Genomic DNA, 20,936 nt, shown 5'->3' with positions numbered 1-20,936 from the left:
AGCCCAAAAAAACCTATGACCTGCAAGGACGGGTATGGCCAGAGACCACCCCTCATAAAATGGGGTCCAGCCAATCAGGAATGGACAACCCAGCACTTAGAGTTATCCAGCCAATAAGGGTAGGACCTGAGAAGATACAAGAGGGAAAGGAAAGGGGGGGGCTGACCAGAACCTTATAAAACAAGGAATGTTGCCTATAGTGCATGGGCACTCACTTTCAAATGCCCCCTCTCTGTAAATTGCTTTACTGCTATTCTTCCTTTCTGATCTTATACTCTAATAAACTTTTGCCTGCTGCTCATTTTGTGTCCACCTCTTCATTCTTCGAAGCAGCAAGACAACGAACCCCGGGTATTGAGGTAACAAAATCCTACAATATAAGGCCTAGTCTGCCAGCAGTTGGCATTAGTAACATGACTTCATTTCCGCTGGTGCTGTCTCCCTGGGAAGAGCCTCCCACTTAGGAGGAAAAACACCTGGCCTCTAAGTCTGCACCCTTTTTTTTTTTAATGTTTTATTTATTTTTGAGAGAGGGATAGAGACAGCGTGAGCAGGGGAGGGTCAGAGAGAGAGGGAGACACAGAATCTGGAACATGCTTCAGACTCTGAGCCAGCTGTCAGCACAGAGCCCGATGTGGGGCTCGAACCCACAAACCGTGAGATCATGACCTGAGCCGAAGTTGGACACCCAACCAACTGAGCCACCCAGGCGCCCCTCTAAGTCTGCACCCTTATCTGCCGTAGAGCCTTGCTAGTGTCACCTACTTACTGGATTTCATGAGGATGATCATCTCCACCCTCCCCTCTTCAGGGTTCTTATGGGATTAAATGAGATAATGTACCTGAAGGCACTGTGTAAATGAGGAATAAACCCTTATAGGGTTGTTCTTAGGAACCATGATCCTCCAGCCCCTGACTGATCAAGCCTGTTCAACTCCAAACGAGTGCCCCCATAACTAGGTTAATGGAAGCATTTATATATTTTTTATTCTTGAGAGAGCACAAGGGGAGGGGTAGAGAGAGGAGGACAGAGGATCTGAAGCGGGCTCTGCACTGACAGCAGGAAGCCAGATGTGGGGCTCAAACTCACAGACTGTGAGATCATGACCTGAGCCAGCCACCCAGGCACCTCTAGAAGCACCTTTACAAGGGTCTGTGTGGACTATTTGCTAAGTAATTTGAGCTGTGCTTTCCAATACAGTGGATACTAAAAATATTTAAAATAAAATGAAAAAATCCTTTCCTCTGTCACACTGGCCTCACTTTTTTAACTTTAAATAGTTTATTGTCAAGTTGGTTTCCATATAACACCCAGTGCTCATCCCCACAAGTGCCCTCCTCCATGTCCATCAACCCCCTCCCACTTCCCCCACCCCATCTGCCCTCAGTTTGTTCTCAGCATTCAAGAGTCTTTCATGGTTTGCCTCTCTCCCTCTCCCCCACTATTATTCCCCTTCTTCTCCTCCAAGGTCCTTCTTTAAGTTCCTCCTAATCCTCCTATACGTGCAAACATATGATATCTGTCCTTCTCTGCCTGACTTATTTCGCTCAGCATAACACCCTCAAGGTCCATCCATGTTGCTACACATGGCCAGATTTCATTCTTTCTCATTGCCATGTAGTATTCCATGGTATAGATAAACCACATCTTGATCCATTCGTCCGTTGATGGACAATTAGGCTCTTTCCACGTTTTGGCCTATTGTTGAGAGTGCTTGTTATGAACATTGGGGTACATGTGCCCATATGCATCAGCACTCCTGTATCCCTTGGGGAAATTCCTAGCAGTGCTATTACTGGGTCCTAGGAGAGTTCTATTGTTAATTTTTTTGAGGAATCTCTACACTGTTTTCCAGAGGGGCTGCACCAGTTTACATTCCCACCAACAGTGTAGGAGGGTGCCCGTTTCTCCACATCCTCACCAGCATCTAGAGTTCTCTGATTTGCTCATTTTAGCCACTCTGACTGGCGTGAGGTGGTATCTCAGTGTGGTTTTGATTTGTATTTCCCTGATGATGAGGGACGCTGAGCATCGTTTCATGTGTCTGTTGGCCGTCAGGATGTCCTCTTTGGAGAAGTGTCTGTTCATATCTTCTGACCATTTCTTCACTAGATTGTTTGTCTTGTGGGTGTGGAGTTTGGTGAGTTTCTTATAGATTTTGGATACTAGCCCTTTATCTGATATGTCATTTGCAACTATCTTTTCCCATTCCGTTGGTTGCCTATTAGTTTTATGGATTGTTTCCTTTGACGCTGGCCTCATTTTAACTGCTTAGTAGCAACGTGTGGCCCGAGGCTACTATACTGGACAGCACAGAACAGAAACTTCCAGTCATTGAGAAAGTTCTATCACACAGTACTGGGTTTAAAGCACCTCATTCATTCTTCCTTTTCCTGTAATCCTTTACCCCACTTTACCCAATCTTCAAAATGCACAAGGGAAAAAAAATACAAAAGCAAACCAATAGCATTCAAGGCAGGCAGCACTCAGAAAATAGAAGGCATGCATTTAAAAGCAAAATTTAAAGAGCTGAACACATGGGAGAATCATGTTTTAATCTAATCTGTTTCTCCATTTAACCAAGTTGCATCCATTTTTTTCCAGTCCCAGATCCAAGACTTCATCTTCCTCCTTTCTCAGGCCACTCTTGCCTACAGAGAATTTGGCCTCTTCATAACAGCTATGGCTGTACCTTTCACTGGCAGCTACTCCTGCGATGAGTTAGGAGCACTTTTGTGTCTGCATGCTGTGCTTTGCGGGCCTGTGGTGAGGGGCAACCACCAGCATATCCATTCTGGAATTGAGGGCCATGAGGCAAGGAATGTGACATTGATTGCTCACTCTGAAACCCCCATGGGCTCCCATAGATAATGTCATATTCAAATGACCAGTTTTCATATCTGTCTCCACTCACCAGACTTTAAGGTCGCTGGAATAATAGTACACAGGATCGTGCCTAACACATACTTGGCACTTGGAAACTGCTTGTTGAGGAAATAACTGTTGACATAACTGTGCTGCCTTTGTTCATTTGTTCAAGAAGATGATACTATTGAGTTAATATCAGCATATAAATGTCTTTAATGTTTATCTTTGAGAAAGAGAGAGTGAGGTGGGGGAGGGACAGAGAGGGGGGGGGACAAAGGATCCGAAGCAAGCTCTGCACTGACAACAGAGAGCCTGATATGGTGCTCAAACTCACGAACCGCGATATGGTGACCTGAGCCAAAATCAGATGCTTAACTGACTGAGCCACTCAGGTGCACCAGCAAATAAATGTTTTAAAGTGCTTCTTCAAGAGCACAGAGGACATACATGAAACCACGCCCACCCTCCTGCCCCAAGGCAGCAAGCAGCTGTGAAGTGCATTATTGCACATGAGGATTGGGTCAGGGTAAAACTCAGTTTTCAATCAAGGTCAGAGACAATCCTGGGGGCAGAGGTAGGACTCAGTGAATTACTGGACACAGAGATGAGACAGATGACCTATGTGAAGCCATTCTGTGACTTGTCACCCTTACCACTGCTATGCACAAGCTATTCAGCACTGCTTGTGTCCTATGTCACCACCACCGGTTGATGCCCTTCCATTGACTTATCCAGGTCTCTGTCCTCTGGGTTTGAGTGACCACTGTGGTATACTAGAAAAGACTCAGCTTTTGGAATTTCAAATAACGGAATTCAAATCCCACCTCCTCAGTCTCATTCGTTAACTGTGTGACCTTGGGAAAGTGATTTAACCTCTCTGAGTCTCCATCTCTTCAGCTGTTAAATGATAGTAATAGTACCTACCTTATTATGGTTGCAAGATTCACTGCGATAATGCATGTAAAGAACTTAGCATCGTGGCCCACAATGGTTGCTCATTCAATGTTAGTTTTCTCTTCTTCCTGAAATGCTTCTCCTGCTTAGGGCTCTGGCCTCTGGCCTCTTGAAACTGATCAGGAAGGAAAGGCTCTGTCCTTGCTCTGCTCCATCCACACCTGTCTTTTTAGTAGCCATAAAAACTGCTCACTGTCTTATTCCGCAAAAGCACCGATCTCTGCTGGAGCCAATCTGCTGAATGCATTTAATCCAGGGAGTTAATGTGTGACAGAGTTTGAGGTTTTACCTCCTAGATATGGTATTCATTTTAACGGGGGCCTTTGGGAGACAATGTCCTACCCTAGGGTAATGTCAAGCTTCATCCTTTTGAGCAAGGAGACGCTTTAGTGACTTTTATTGAGCTGCTCTAAATGGAGCTCACCCTGCTTCAAAGTTGGTTTATAACCCAACTTTTAACCTGCAGGTCCAGGTACTGAAAACACAGAGTGCAATCTTGTTGCAATACCTCTTTGCCTGTCCCCACAGATGACAATGATGATGATGATGACAGTATTGATGATGCTGATATACTAGAATTTATTGAGCATATGCCATGTGTCAAGTACTGTTTTGAATGCTTTACGTGTATTAATTCATTTAATCCTCACACCTATGGAGTAGTCCTATTCCTTATCATCCCCATTTTACAGATGAGGCAACTGAGGCTTATAGAGGTTAAGTAGTTTTCCCAGGCCTGCCTAACCTTAAAGCCCTAACTGAAGGCTCTTCCCTCACTGAGCTTTGAGAAGCAAATGCTCACATCTCTAGGCCCATATATCACTTTGTTTGCACTTTCTAAAAAATATTACAAGTAAAAATTTATTGACCTGGAGAAATTTATTGACCTTATATATTTGATATTGCTTCTAATTTATCATAGGCATTACTTCCCAAAAATGTTAATCATGGCTGGATCTCAAGAGTATTGGGGAAATGTGGCACTGTTGTTTATATAAGTATACCACGTTATAAATTGACTGGAGATCCGAAAGGATTTGCATTTGTGGAATGTGATATAAAAGAACAAGCAGCAAAAGCTGTTGAGGCAGGTCTAGAACCTTTGGGAAGAAAGTTTTTCTTAACTTTCCTGAATTGTATTCTCTTGAAGGTTCACTTTATTTGCACTTTTAACACCAAAATCATATTGTCTTGAATCAGGGAAGCAGTGAAACATAATGGTTAAGCATATGGGTTCTGGAGTAAGGCACTTCTGCCACTTACTAAATAGGTAACTTCGGGCAAATTATTTGCCCTTTCTGAGTCTTAGTTTCCTCATCTGAAAAAAAGGGCTAGAATCTAGCTCCCTAAGTTATTGGAAGGATTAAATAAAGCTATACCTAGAAAGTACTTGGTATAGTGCTTGGGTCTCCTAGAAAGCCAAACATGATATAAATGTCATATATTCTCATAGATATTTGTGTATATGTCTTACCAATACTTTGAGATAGTAATACTGTCATATTTGTTTTTGTGTTCTCACCAGCAGTGCTGGTGTCCAAAGCAGATACTCCATAAGTGTTCATTGAATGCAGGAAGGAACTGTATAGTCATATTAATAATCACTCTGGATTTATGATATATATCATTTCGTTATTTGGATACTTTTATTTGGGTAAAATCATCACAACGTGTCCAATGGGTGCTTAGATGGATCAATACCAACAGTTAGCAGAAATAACAAAGAGATGCCAACATCCTCCACCCCCAATTATGTAGTGGTTTTTACTGGAGTAGTGTAAAAAGTGCAGTGGGGAGAGAACATCTGGAGAATGATGACTTGGCCAGTAATCAGAGAAATCTCATAACAGAAAGAGCCCCACCCCCTCATTATGCAGGTGGAGAAACTGAGGCCAGGCCCACACAAGAATAGTAGCTTGCCCAAGATTACACAGAAAACTGATGGTTAAGTCAGGGTGAGGATCCAGGTCTAAGTAATTCCCATCTCCTGCTTTTCCCTCCATGCCTTCCCAGCATTGAGCTCTCACTCAGTGGCCAAGCAGTGCCCCAGCTGGCTGTGCAGGCCCTCAGAGCTCTGTAGTTAGGCATAGGATTGTCATTCCACAGCCCAGCCCTTCTGGAGCACCTCATAGTAATGTGTCTTTCCAATACCACTTATCCAATTCGTTCCCTAAGACATAAGCTAAATTCATGAGCAAAGAAATTCAGTAGCAGCAACATTGGTAAAAAATGTTTAAGAGTCTCCAAGCTGCTCCTGTCTCTGGAGCTACTTAATGGGAACTTGAAAAATGGCCAAAGAGGCTAGCTGCTACTTGATGCCTCACTAACTAGTTCCATGACAAATGATCTTTTCTTGGTTAAGCACCAGCAGAAAACATGAATTCTCACTGTATCATTATTTAGTATTTGACTTTTGAATTCTACTGGCTAAAGTTGAGCTTTTTAAAAAATTTATTATTTTGAGAGAGAGGGTGGGGGGCAGAAAGAGAGGGAAACAGAATCCCAACCTGGCTCCTTGCTGTCAGCACAGAGCCGGTCTCGGGGCTTGAATCTATGAACCATGAGATCATGACCTTAGCCAAAATCAAGAGTCAGACTCTTAACCAGGTGCCCCTAGAGTTGAGCTTTCTAACTGATCTATATCCACCAGAGAAACCAGCACAATGCTTGCCATAGAGTACATGCTTAAGATATATTCAGTGATTAACCTACCCATTTTGGAGGTGAGACCATTTTAATCTGAGAGCATAATGTTAATTATGCAAAACTTAGCCTGGAACTTAGTCTATCAATCAAAAGACCTCCATGACCATTTGGAGGGGGAAAAACATCCCTGGTTGTTGGGACTTGTTGGACTTTGCTATGGTTTATTCTTCATCTCCTTCTGCCTTGGCATCCAGTGCCTCCTAATCCTGATCATCAACGGATCCTAATTCTGACCACAGACAGAGATCTTTTCTCTCATACTTGCCCTTTCCCCAAGCACACAGACTCAAGTACCAACCATTATAAGTTGTCACTTTTGCAAAACTTCGAGAAGTAGCCAGGTTGCAGCATAACTGCACTGCCTCTATTTCCACCCCAGCATTTATCACTCTCAGCTTCACTGCATGCTAAATCCTTCCACAGGGCACCTTTCAGCCACTCCCAAAGGAGCTCCAAGTGTCCCAGAAATGCTTATTCCACTTCCATGTTACTTCCAACTTCTTGGCAAACTACATACATTTTCCAGTTCTCTTATATATTTTACAGACATCAGAGGTTCCGTCACAGAAACCCCTCATTTGACACAGTGATCATGTTCCTGAAAAGTGTTATGGCAATGGAATTCAGATAATCAGCCATAGTTCAAATGTCTTCGGGGGTTCACTGTTTAATAGCGGAGTAGGTACTAAGAGAGATCCTCCAAGAAGGCGAAGAACTAACTGCCCTTCTGCTCCGGCCGCCGCGCGTCCCATCCGCACAGAGTTGCCCCCTTTTCCTCGCCTCCAGCCCAATTCCTTCTGATCCTTTGGCCCGTTCCAGAGCCACACAGGTCCCTGTTCTCCTGTTGGTCTTTCAGAGCAGTTACATTTCCTCTGTACATCCTCTATGACGTCTCCCAGGGGCCTCCATCCTTCCTTCCCTCTACAGTCTATAAATACTCTGATCTCCCAGGGGAAGCGTGCAGATTCCTTCCTCAGGCAGTAAGGCCCTTGTGAGTGGCCCTAGGAGAGCCACTCCCGATTGAGCGTTTATCCCCAAGGCCCAGTGGACCACTGAACCTTTCTTCTTCTTACTTTGCCAGCTAATCTTATCTGGACTTATATCAGGTGGGATGTCATCCAGTTCCAAATCTGGCACCTTTGTGTGCTGAGCCAGAGCAAAGACTGTTGGGGACTAGGTGTGGAGACTGCGCCAGTTCGGTTATGGACTTGGAGCTCCGAGACAATGAGGTTAAAGTCAGGAAGATAATCTGGGTCAGTTTTGTTTCACCCTAAATCCAAGTTTGTACCTCTAAAGCAATCAGAGATTGGCACCAACCATCATATGGGTTCTAACCCAACTCACAGACCAACATTTTCTTGACTTCTGTCTTCTTTTGCCTTTCATAAATTTCTTGAATGCATAAAGAGAGAGTATATTAGTGTACCAATCTTTATTTTTTTTACCTAAAATTTCTTTTTTTTTTCCCTTAAATAGTTTATTGTCAGGTTGGTTTCCATATAACACCCAGTGCTTATCCCAACAGTGCTCTCCTCCATGCCCATCACCCCCCTCCCCCTCTCCCCTACCCCCATCAGCCCTCAGTTTGTTCTCAGTATTCAAGAGTCTCTCATGGTTTGCCTCCCTCCCTCTCCCCCACTGTTTTTCCCCTTCTTCTCCCCCATGTTCCTCTGTAAAGTGCCTCCTAATCCACCTATATGGGCAAACATATGGTATCTGTCCTCTTCCTGACTTATTTCACTCAGCATAACACCCTCAAGTTCCATCCATGTTGCTACACATGGCCAGATTTCATTCTTTCTCATTGCCATGTAGTATTCCATTGGATAGATAAACCACATCTTTTTGATCCATTCGTCCGTTGATGGACACTTAGGCTCTTTCCATGTTTTGGCTATTGTTGAGAGTGCTGCTATGAACATTGGGGTCCATGTGCCCCTATGCATCAGCATTCCTATATCCCTTGGGTCAATTCCTAGCAGTGTTATTGCTGGGTCATAGGGTAATTCTATTGTTAATTTTTTGAGGAACCTCCACACTGTTTTCCAGAGAGGCTGTGCCAACCTTTAAAAAATAACACGTCGGGGGAAAAAAAGGAAGAAAAAGTAGCCATTTTACAGAAAAATCGTGTGCATTAGTTTCCCAAGACTGTTGTAGCAAATTACCAAAAACTTGGTGCCTTAAAACAACAGAAATTTACTCCTTCTCAGTTCTTGAGGCCAGAAGTCTACAATCATGAAGTCCCAGGGCACCTGGATGGCTCAGTCGGTTAAGCATAAGACTCTTGGTTTCAGCTCAGGTCATGATCTCACCATTGGTGGGCTCAAGCCCCGTATCAGGCTCTGCACTGACAGTGTGGAGCCTGCTTGGGATTCTCTCTCTCTCCCTCTCTCTGTACCTCCCCTGGCTGCTTGCTCTCTTTCTCAAAAATAAATAAATAAACATTAAAATAATAAAATCACAAAGTCTCTGGGGGAGAATCTTTCCTTGCCTCTTTTGGCTTCCAACAGCTCCAGGCATTCGTTGGCTTGGGGCTATATCATCCTCACATAACCCTCTCCTCTTCTGTTGGTGTAACCTCCCTCTGCCTCACTCTTTAAAGACACTTGTCATTAAATTTAGGGCTCACGTGGATAATCTGAGATGATATTATTTTGAGATCATTAAATCTGTTACCTCTGCAAAGACCTTTTTTCCAAATAAGATTACATTCACAGGTTCCAGGGGTTAAGATGTAGACATATCTTTTGGGCGTCCACAATTCAACCTACTATGCCCCACTACCTCCATTCACATCCCTGGCATGTTGGAATTGAAACAGCATGAACTTTCTGTCGACTTTACCTCTAAAATCTGTATACTCATCTAGGCTTCTACTGCCCCAACCTCATTCAATCTTTACATTTCTCACACATTGCTGTCCATAACAGTGCTATGGTGATACTGGTCTTGTTCTGTTTGAAAATTTTCTGTGGACCCCCATGGCTCTGAGGATCAAGGCCCAATTCTTGGCCATGGTCTGAAAGCACTGCATAATCTAGCCCCTGCCCACCTTGCCAGACTCCTTTCTTACCTGTCACCCCCTATCTGTCTGTAATTCCATGTCCCTTCCTGTCACAATGCCTTCCTAATACTCTCCCCCCTCCTTCCCCTCCTCTTAGAAAACTCTCTACCTCCCTCTATCATCTCCTAGCTGACACCCCCCCATCCATCAGCTCAGCTCTAAGATCAACTATCCCTTTTTCAAGAGATGCTTTGTATGGCCTCAAGCTGTCCCTGTAATAGCATCTCTCATAGTTTGCAATTAGATTTGCATTGCATTAATGTCTCTCTACCATCCTTCCCAACTTAACTAGACCGAGCCCCACAAGGGCAAGGACTGCTGCTGTCTGGTTTCATCACTATGTCTTCAGCATGCAATCAGTGTCTGATGCATAGTAGGTGTTCAATCAATATTTGAATGAATATGTGAATGGACGAATAAATGAATGAATAGATTAATCTGAACATCTGTATTCTGATCCCTTGAGTTCTTCTCTTAAAAAATGAGAGAGAAGAGCCTGGGTGGCTCAGTCAGTTGAGCATCTGACTCTTGGTTTTGGCTCAGGTCATGATTTCAAGGTTTGTGAGTTTGAGTCCCATGTCAGGCTTTGCACTGACAGCATGGAGCCTGCTTGGGATTTTCCCTCTCTCTCTCTGTCTCTCTCTGCCGCTCCTCTCTCTCTCTTTCTCTCAAAAAATAAAACAAGAAACATTTGTTAAAAGGTTTTGATGTTGATTTATTTTTCAAGGAGAGAGATAGAGTATGAGTGGGGGAGGAGCAGAGAGAGAGTGAGACACAGAATCTGAAGCAGGCTCCAGGCTCTGAGCTGTCAGCACAGAGCCTGACATGGGGCTCAAACTTACAAGCCTTGAGATTATGACCTGAGCTGAAGTCAGATGCTTAACCAACTGAGCCACCCAGGCACTCCAACAATAAACATTTTTTTTAAATTTTAAAAAATTTTAGAGAAACAGTGCCTATATCATGGACTTGAATAAGAATCAAAGTGAAATAATGGAGAAGAGGCTTTATAAACCATGAGATGCCCTACTAATTTAAAGAATCATTATGATATTGGTAGATGTAAGCAGCTTTGGGGGAGATGGGACGGTACACTGCACACTGCGTAGGTACAGCCAGAACAATGAAGTTGGAGATGAGGTATGATACTTGACATCTACATTCCTCTGAATAAGAAGGGTTTCTGTAGCTTTGCTGTGTAGGATAAAATTACAAGAACACTCAATTCTTGTGCTCCAGACTTGAAGCTCATAACTTATCACCCTATGGGATCAAAAAAAAAAAATGCCACTCTCCTCAGGTGTAAATGTTGCCTGGAGTCACCCTGGGCCTTTAGAGTTCTGATTGTCTTCCTTTAAAGCATCTGCTCCAGGTGCAGACTGAGGATAGGGTGACAGCCTCCTAGGCTGGGTCTATCTCGACCAATGCTTCCCACGAGGTGATCTATCAGCCGTAGCACTGGCTTAAGGAGCTGCCCAGCTGACAAATGACTTTGAAACATGCCCCTTGGCTTTTCATTCTTTTCCTTCCTTACCTTCTTGGCTTTCATTGCTAATGGGGCAGGTGTGTGTGTGTGGGGGGGAAGTATCACCTCTTTCCTTCTGCTCCTCTAGCACGTCCATCTAAAAGGCATCCCTGGAGGCGTGACATTTCAGGTCTTTAGTTTCTTACACTTGATTTCCCCAGACCCCATCAAATCATAATCTCCTTTCCTGCAGGGAAGGGACACTTCCACCTCTTCCTCCATATCCTCTTAGCTCCTTGCATTTGGGTCAAGAGACCTAAAAAGGCATTTCTTATTTCCATCTTGTCTTCCATTGTTTTCTCCCCTGGGATGTCTATGCATTCAAGGATCTGAGATACCTCACTGGTCTGGAATGTCCATGGCAGGCCGATCCTCTGAATCATAGACTTAAAGAAATTGGAAAGAGCAGAGCTCATTAGGCTGTCATTTCCCCCGTTTCCTCCTCTATCCTGGATGTCTTCCCACTGGCTTGCCGGTGTGCTTCCCTACTCTGTCATTTCACTGGGCTTTGAGGCTCTGACTACACCATCCCAGAAAGGTGAAGAACAAAGGCATGTCTCTGAATAATCCAAGCAAAATCTCCAGTTTGATCTCAGTGATTTGGACATTCTACTATGAAGCACTATTTTGATACAAAGCTTCGAGATAATTCCCTCTAATAGGTATAACTGAAGCTGTAAAGGACCTTGCAGCTCATCTGTTCAAAGATCTGCTCCTTTTTTGTTTATAGCTTTATCGAGGTATAGTAGACATACAGTAACCTGCACACCTTGATTGCCATGTACAAAAAAGTGTATAATTTGCTAGGTTTTGACATATACATACCCCCATGAGACCATCACCACCAGGTTTCCATCATTCCCTATTATTTCCTCTTGCCCCTTTGTAATCCATCACTCCATCCACCCCGTAGTGTCCCATCCCCGGGTTGATGTGATTTCTGTTACTATCTAGCTTGCATTTTCTAGAATTTTATATAAATGGAATAATACAATATGCATTTTTTCTTTTGGCTGGCTTCTTACACTCACCAACATTATTTTGAGATTCATTCATGCTGTTGTATGTATTAACGGTGTCATATGCATCAGTACGTTGTTTCTAGTTTTTGGCTTTTGCAAAAAATGCTATGAACACTCATGTATGTATGATGACTAATCGTGTTTCATGTCCTGGTTGTCCATTTGTATATTTTCTTTGGATAAATATCTGTTCAGATCCTTTGCCCATTTTTTTTTTTACTTGAGGTATTTGTCTTTTTATTGTTAAGTTGTAAGAATTCTTTATATATTGTGGGATAGTATAATCCTTATCAGACATATGATTTGCAAATATTTTCTTTCGTTGTGTGCATTGTATTTTCACTGTCTTGAGAGTGTCCTTTGATGCATAGAAGTTTTTCATTTTGATGAATTCTAATTTATCTATGTTTTCTTTGGTTGCTTTTGCTTTTGGTGTCATACCTAAGAAACAATTGTCTGATCCAAGAGCACAGAGATTTACACTTATGTTTCCTTCTAAGAATTTTATACTGTTACTTCTTACATTTAGGTATATGATCTATTTTGAGCTAATTTCATATATGTTGTAAGAAAGGAGATCAGTTTCATTCTTGTGCATTTGTTCCAGCATCATTTGTTGAAAATACTATTCTGTTTCCCATTGAATTATAAACAGTATTGTTTTATAATGTCAGTTTCCAATTGTTTATTCCTAGTATATAGAAATAAAATTGATATGCATGTATCTATCATGTATTCTGAAACATTGCTAAAGTTACTTATTAGATCTGGTAGCTTTCTTGTAGATACCATTAGATTTTCTACACAGGTGATCATGTTAATTGCAATTAAAGTTGGTTTTACTTCTTCCTTTTCTATCTAGATGCCCTTTGCTAAATTTTCTTGACTTTTGCACTGGTTAGAACTTCCAGTAAAATGTTGAATAAGGGTAAGCATCTTTGTTTTGCTCCTGATCTCAGGGGGAAAGAATTCAGTAATTGGCCATTAAATGTTATGTTACCTATAGGTTTCTCATAATACCATTCATCGAGATGAGGAAGTTTCCTTATATTTCTAGCTTGCTGAGAGTTGTCCTTAGGAATGGATGCTGGGATTTGCCAAATCCTTTTTCTGAATCTACTGAGATAAACATATGGTTTCTTTTTAATTTATTAATATGGTGAATTATATTACTTGATTTTCTCGTGGTAAATCAACCTTGTCTTGCTGGAATAAACCGCATTCAATCAGGGATGTATTCTCCTTTTAATATATTGTTAGATTTTATTTATTAAAACTTCTGTATCTACATTTATGAGATATATTAACCTGTAATTTTCTTGTTATATATATAGAATTAATGAGGAAATATTCCATCATTCTCAAGTTTCTGGAAGACTTTGTATAGAATTGGTATTACTTTAAACATTTCATAGAATTCACCAGTGAAGTCATCTGGACTTGAAGTTATCTTTGTAGTAAGGTGGTTTACTATAAATCCAATTTCCTTAATAGAGGGCTATTACATGACTTTTTCTTCTTGAGTGAGTTTTTGTATTTTATGTCTTCAAGAAAAGTGTCCATTTCATCTAAGTTGTCAAGTTTATTGTCAGGAAGTTGTTCACAATATTCTCTTAGTATCCTTTTAAAATCTGTAGAATCTGTAGTTGTATCACCTCTGTCATTCCTCATGTTAGTAATTTGTGTCTTCTTTCTTCTTTTCCTGATTTTCCCTGACTAGAGATTTATCAATTTTATTGATCTTCTCCAAGAACCAGCTTTGGGTTTTATTTATTTTCTCTTTTGATTATTTCTTTTCTAGTTCCTTTATTTCTGCTCTGATCTTTATTACTTCCTTTCTTCTACTTACTTTGGGTTTAATTTGTTCATCTTTCTCTAGCCTCTTATGGCAAAAGCCGAAAATCACTGATTTGAGGCCTTTCTTCTTTTTTTAAAAAAAAATTTTTTTTAATGTTTTATTTATATCTAGGAGAGAGAGAGAGAGAGACAGCATGAGCAGAGGAGGGTCAGAGAGAGAGGGAGACACAGACTCCGAAACAGGCTCCAGGCTCCGAGCTGGCAGTCAGCACAGAGCTCGACGTGGGGCTCAAACCCACGAACCGCGAGATCATGACCCAAGCGAAAGTCGGACGCTCAACCGACTAAGCCACCCAGGCGCCCCTTGAGACCTTTCTTCTTTACTAATATAGGCATTTAATGGCATCCCACAAATTCTGCTATGTTGTACTTTAATTTTCATCCATTTCAAAATATATTCCAAATTCCCTTTTTATTTTTCCTTACCCCATGGATTATCTAGAAGTGTATAATTTAGTTTCCAGTATTTGGTAAATTTCCACAGGTCTTTCTGTTTTTGGTTCCCGATTTATTTTTTTAATTTTTTAATATTTATTTATTTTTGAGAGAGAGAGTAGGTGTGAGCAAGGAAGGGGGAGAGAGTGAGGGAGACATAGAATCCAAAACAGGCTCCAGGCTCTGAGCTGTCAGCACAGAGCCTGATGCAGGGCTCAAACTCATAGACCAAGAGATCATGATCTGAGCTGCTGAAGTCAGGTGCTCAACCGACTGAACCACCCCGGTGCCCTGGTTCCTGATTTAAATTAATTGTAGACAGAGAATATACTTTGTGTGACTTGAACTCTTTTAAAATTTTTGAGACTTGTTTTACATCCCACACTATGGCCTATCAGTCTTAGTAAATGTACTTTATGCTCTAGAAAAGAATGTGTATTCTGCTCCCATTGAGTGGAGTGTTCTATCAATGCCAATTCGGTTAAGTTTGATAGTGTTACTCATCTCTTCTGTATCCTTGCTGATTTTATGCCTACTTATTCTGTCTAATTTTGAAGGATGAGTGTGAACTCTCCAACTACAATTGTGGGCTTTTCTGTTTCTACTTGTGGTTCTGTCAGCTTTTGCGGCATGTATTTTGAAGCTTTGTTATTAAGTGCATGAATATTTAGAATTGTGATATCCTCTCATTGAATTGAGCCCTTTATCACTGTGAAAGAACCTTCCTTATCTCTGGTAATGATTTCTGCTTTAGAATATACTTCATCTCCTATTAATATAGCAATTCCACATTTCTTTTGATTGGTGTTAGTATGGCATATTTTTCCATACTTTTACCTTTCTAATGTATTTTTAACTTTATAGTTTTAATACTTTACTTGTAGGCAGCATATAATATAATTGGTTCCTGTTTTCTTATCCAATGTGACAATCTCTGCCCTTTATTTAGGTATTTATACCATTTACATTTCATTTGATTATGGATATAGTTAGGTTTAAATCTATTATTTTGTTATTTGTTTTCTATTTACCCCATCCGCTCTTTGTTTCCTTTTTTCTTTTTTTCTGTCTTCTTTGGGACTAACTGGATTTTTTAATTCCTTTTGTCTTATTTTTTGGTTTATCAGCTATAACTCTTTGTTTTATTTTAGTGGTTACTTTCAGGTTTATAGTAAACATCTTTTTGTTTTTAATTTTTAAATTTATTTTTGATAGAGAGAGACAGAATATGAGTGGGGAGGGGCAGAGAGAGGGAGAGACACAAAATCCAAAGCAGGCTCTTGCTGCTCCAGGCTCTGAGCTGTCAGCACAAAACCTGACGTGGGGCTCAAACCCATGAACTGTGAGATCATGACCAGAGCCAAAGTCAGATGCTTAACTGATCGAGTCACCCAGGCGTCTCTGTAGTAAACATCTTTAATTTAATCAATCTTCAACTGTTATATACCACATCACATATACGATAAAGACTTTACCATAGTACATGCCCTTTTTTCCCTTCCCAACCTTTGTGCCATTTTTCTCATATGTTTTACATTTACATATATTATAATCCACACACACATTTTTTGCTTAAACAGTCTACTATCAAAGATATTTAAATAACTTTAAAAAATCTTCTGGATTTACCCATGTCGTTATGACTTTCAGTGCTTTTCCTTCCTTTGTGTAGCTCTATGTTTTCATCTTCCTTCCATTTCTCGCAGTGTGTGTCTGCTTGTGATGGATTCTTTCAGCTTTTGTACTGAAATGTCTTGATTTGGCCTTCCTTTTTGAAAGATATTTTTGCCTAATATAGAATCCCTGGTTGACAGGTTTGTTCTTTCAGTACTTTCAAGCTTTTGCTCTGTAGCCTTCTCACTTGCATTGTTTACAATAAGAAATATTGGGGTGCCTGGGCGGCTCAGTCAGTTAAGCATCTGACTTTGGCTCAGGTCATGATCTCGCAGTTCTTGAGTTTGAGTCCCACGTCGGGCTCTGTACTGACAGCTCAGAGCCTGAAGCCTGCTTCAGATTCTGTGTCTCCTTTTCTCTCTGCCCTCCCCTTGCTCACACTCTGTCTCTCTGTGTCTCAAAAATAAACATTTACAAAAATTAAAAAAAAGAAATCTTATCTTTGTTTCTCTGTACATAACATATCTTTGTTACTCTGGCTGCTGTTAAAATATTCTTCTTAACACTGGTTTTGAGCAATTCGATTATGATGTGCCTTGATGTGGTTTTCTTCACGTTTCTTGAACTTGGACCTTGCTGAGCAACTTGGGTGTCCAGGTTTATAATTTTTATCAAATTTGGAAATTTGGGGGGGTATTATTTCTTTAAACATTTCTCTGCTCCCACCTGTCTCTTTTTCAAGGACTCCAATTGTATTTATCTTAGGCAACTTGAATTTTTTCTATAGTTCAATGATGCTCTTTTCATTTCTTTTCATTCTCTTAGTGTTTTATTTTGAATCATTTCTATTGCTAAGTATTCAAGTTCACTAGTCTTTTTTTTCCTGCAATGTCTAATCTGCCATTAATCCCGTCGAATGTATTTTTAACCCCACGTGTTGTAGTTTTCATCTTTATTGGTTTTATTCAGGCATTAAAAACATCTTCCATTGTCTCCAATTTTGAACTTATGGTATACAGTTATAATAACAGCTTTAATATCTTCAATTACTAATTCTAACATCTGTGTCAGTTCTGGTTTGATTCCAATTAATTGATTTATCTACTCCTTATGGGCCAGGGTTAACTGCTTTGTCCATGCCAAATAATTTTTTTTTTGGATGCCATATATTATGAATTCTACCTTGCTGGGTTCTTAAATGCCTGTATTCCTTTATCAGTGCAATTTTGTTTGTCTGGACACATTCTTGGTTGTTACAACTGGAGGGCCCTATTGGTACTCAATAATTAGAGGTGAGGTATGGTGGTAAATATCCTACAATGTTCAGGACAGCCCCCACAACAAAGGATTATCAAGCTCAAAGTGTCAGTTGCTCTGAAGTTGAGAAATCCTGCTATAAGTATTCTTGAACTTTGTTCTGGGACTTAGTTAAGTTTCTTGGAAATTGTTTGGTCCTTTTGGGTCTTGCTGTTAAGCTGTGTTAGATGAAACTAGAGTGGTGCTCAGTCTGGGGCTAATTATTCCCCAATAGAGAGACAAGGCCCTTCTGTGTGCTCTACCTAATGTCCCAATGTTAATTGATTGGGAGCTGGCATTATTCTTAGCCCTGTGTGAATTCTGAGCACTGTTCACTCTAGTCATTTAATATGGCTCTCTCCCCAGTATCAGTGTCCTCACGCATGCTCATGAACCTACACAGAGTTTGTTCCATCCCCTTTTCACCCCCAGTGCCGAGCTCATCTCAGGATGTCCTAGATATACCTCACATTCACAATTTCTGCTCTTACTCCCAACTCAGATCTACTCCTCCTTTTGTATCTCAGAGAATGGTCTCAGTGCCCTAAGCTTGAAATCCTAGTTACCCTCCACTCGTGCCTTGTCATCGCCCTGCCATTTAATCAGTCAGTTTGGTTTTGCCAATGTCTCTTGCATTCTGTTCTTACTTTCTGTGTCCACATTTTGTGCCCTAGCTTAGGCTATTGTCATCATAGGTAGGCTCCAACTTGCACCTCCAGCATTCCCCACTACTCCTCCTATACACCCCCTTACCCCGGTACCACAGAAGTTGTTACTACTTATCAATCAGGCCAGGCCCTTTCACAACTCTTATGTTTTTGCACATACTATAGTTTTTGCCCGAGATATAGTTCCTCCTTTCTTTGGCCAGAAAACTCCTTCTTGTTCCTCAAAGAGCCAGCTCAAAAGTCACCTCTTCTTTCAAGCCCTGCCCTCGGTTTTCCTACTACGTCCTGTTCACACTTTGTTAACAAAGCTGATCATGTACGTTTACACTGCTATCTATCTCCCCCACTAGATTCTCCGTGAGAATCTAGCAATCCCTGTAGGTGCCTGCTATGGACGGAATTGTGTCCCTCCTCCAAATTCACATATTGAATCTCTAACACCCAATGTGACTGTAGTTGGAGATAGGGTCTTTAGGGGGTAATTAAGGTTAAATGAGGTCATAAGGGTGGGCCCTAATCCCGTGGGACTGTATCCTTATGAGAGGAAGAGATGTGTGAAAACACAGTGGCTTTCTGCAGGCCAGGAAGAGAGGCCCACCAGAATCTGAAGATGCTGGCCCCCTGATCTGGAACTTCCAGCCTCCAGACTGAAATAAAATAAATATCTGTTGTTTAAGTCACCGAGACCTTGGTATGTTGTTATGGCAGCCAGGCTGGCTACTACACTGCTTAATATACATGCTGAATGCATTTCTTAATGAGAAAGAATTGAAACAGAAGGAGGGACAGAATGAGTGGGAGAGAAGATGAAGAAAGAAAGCTAGAAACAACAAGAGAAGAATAAGAAAATTTAAGGAAGCAGAAGAAAGAAGGCAGAGGATGGATGCGAGCTCATGAGGGATCCAAATTTCCTGTGAAGACCATGCCCATGTCCCGGAAGCTGCCAAGATGGAGGTGGCTGAGTACGGGCCCCAGGGCGGGGCTGAGCATCCACGCACAAGGTGTTACATAGACAAGTGTATGTATACATAAAAATATCCTTCCTAGAGGGACCAGGCTGTGCTTCTCTCAGAAGCTTGAATCCTCCAGGAAAGGACCTGGAGCCTGAGGCTTTTGGACGGAGGCAAGTCGACTCTTTGGCTGGGCAACAGCTGGGTGCCCGTGCCTCCTCAGTCAGAGATGGCTGCGGTCCACACCCAGCTGCAGGAGAGACCAGGAGAGTGTTTACCCAATGGCCTGGGTGTCCTCAGAGGACTCGGCTCTCAGTTACACAGCAAACAGCTGGCTTCGATGGGGCAGCGTCCTGGGGGCTGCAAACTCACATCTCCAGAGATGTTTAAGCCTCTACCATGAAAACGCCTCCTACAACTCCCGCCCTCCCCCGACTCACTTACGAGTTGGGACCTGACACGTGGCCTTTTTCAGGCGCTCTTTCCTAGGCAACACCCCCCCCCAAAAAAAAAAACAAACACAAAGTTTTCTGTCTCCCGGGACTCTTCGAATTGGTTTCAGATTCTGCCACACGAGGCAGCAGACAGCGGCTGTCTTTCCAGTAAGAAGACATTTCCTGGCGGGGAAGCCGGACAGACAGGCTGCGGCGGCGGCGCAGGGCAGTGCCAGCCGCCCGGGAAGCGAGGGCATCCGTCCTCCCCAGGGGGGCAGTGCAGCGCCCGCCTCCCGGGCCCGCGCCTTGGGATCCGCCCTCCTCGCCGCTGCACCAGCCCCTGAGGCCGAGGTCTCCGCTGCCCGCCCGGCAGGGGGCGAGGGCACCTTGCTGCGGAGCCTAGCCTCCACCCCCACTCCGGGTGGTAAGGGTCCCGGCTCCGCCCACCAAGCCCTGCCTGAAGGATCAGGGCTCCTAGTCAAAACAGGATCCACATTCAGAAACCAATCGATTAACAGAGTTGGAACACATTTGAACACTTTTTTTTTTTTTGCGGGGGTGGGGGCCTTGAGGCATTTGGGGCGGGGGCAGGGTGGGGGGCTGGTGGAAAGACTTGCAGGGAGCCCGCGCATTTGCTAGCGGCCCCCCCAGTGTGAGCTCAGTGCCTGTGATGCTAGCAATCGTCGCTAGGCCCAGCCCCGCCGCCGTCAGTCGGGTGCAGGGACGTGACAGGACCGCGAGGGCTGGTTCTTTATTCTATTGTTCCCACTCGTCAGAAAGGGCTCCCAGCAAACCAATTCTGCGAGTCCCAGCTTTCCCGCTGGCTTGGAGACCTCTGCTTTGTTGTTGCTATTCGGGACAGGGTTCTGTCCATGCTAAGACCTTATTTACAGTATCTACACTAGGATGTTGACCCCCCCGCCCCCCCAGATTGGCAAAGGGCTGAGCCAGCTGTTAGGTTGGGACGTGTGGCACAGTGAGTGGAGAGATGGAGATGTGCTCCTACCCAAGCAGCCACACACTTTCCCAGAAGCACCCCGAAGTTCATACTCTGCTGCCTGACTCCTTGGCAGTGCTTTTCAAACGTTGTTACTTGGAGGAGTCACTTGGGGGTCCTTGTTAAAATGCAGATTCTTTTTTTTTTTTTTAGAGCGAGAGCAGGGGAGAGAGGCAGAGGGAGAGAGAGAATCTTTTTTTTTTCCCCCTGGGAGAGAGAGAGACAGCGTGAGCAGGGGAGGGTCAGAGAGAGAGATACAGAATCTGAAAGGCTCCAGGCTCTGAGCTAGCAGTCAGCACAGAGCCCGATGGGGGCTCGAACCCACAAACCGTGAGATCATGACCTGAGCCAAAGTTGGACCCTCAACCCACTGAGCCACCCAGGCGCCCCAGGAGAGAGAGAATCTTAAGGCTCGCCCACGACTTGGATCATGACCTGAGCGAAAATCAGGAGTCGGGTGCTCAACCCGCTGAGCCACTCAGGTGCCCCTAAAATGCAGATTCTGATTTAGAAGATCTGGGCAGGGCCTGGTGTTATGCATTCTT

The sequence above is a fragment of the Hyaena hyaena genome, unplaced genomic scaffold (genome assembly GCF_003009895.1).
Source record: "Hyaena hyaena isolate Hyena2069 unplaced genomic scaffold, ASM300989v1 scaffold_383, whole genome shotgun sequence".
In the NCBI taxonomy this organism is placed as follows: Eukaryota; Metazoa; Chordata; class Mammalia; order Carnivora; family Hyaenidae; genus Hyaena; species Hyaena hyaena.
The sequence above is the reverse complement of the archived record's forward strand: the minus strand, read 5'-3'. Positions refer to the sequence as shown.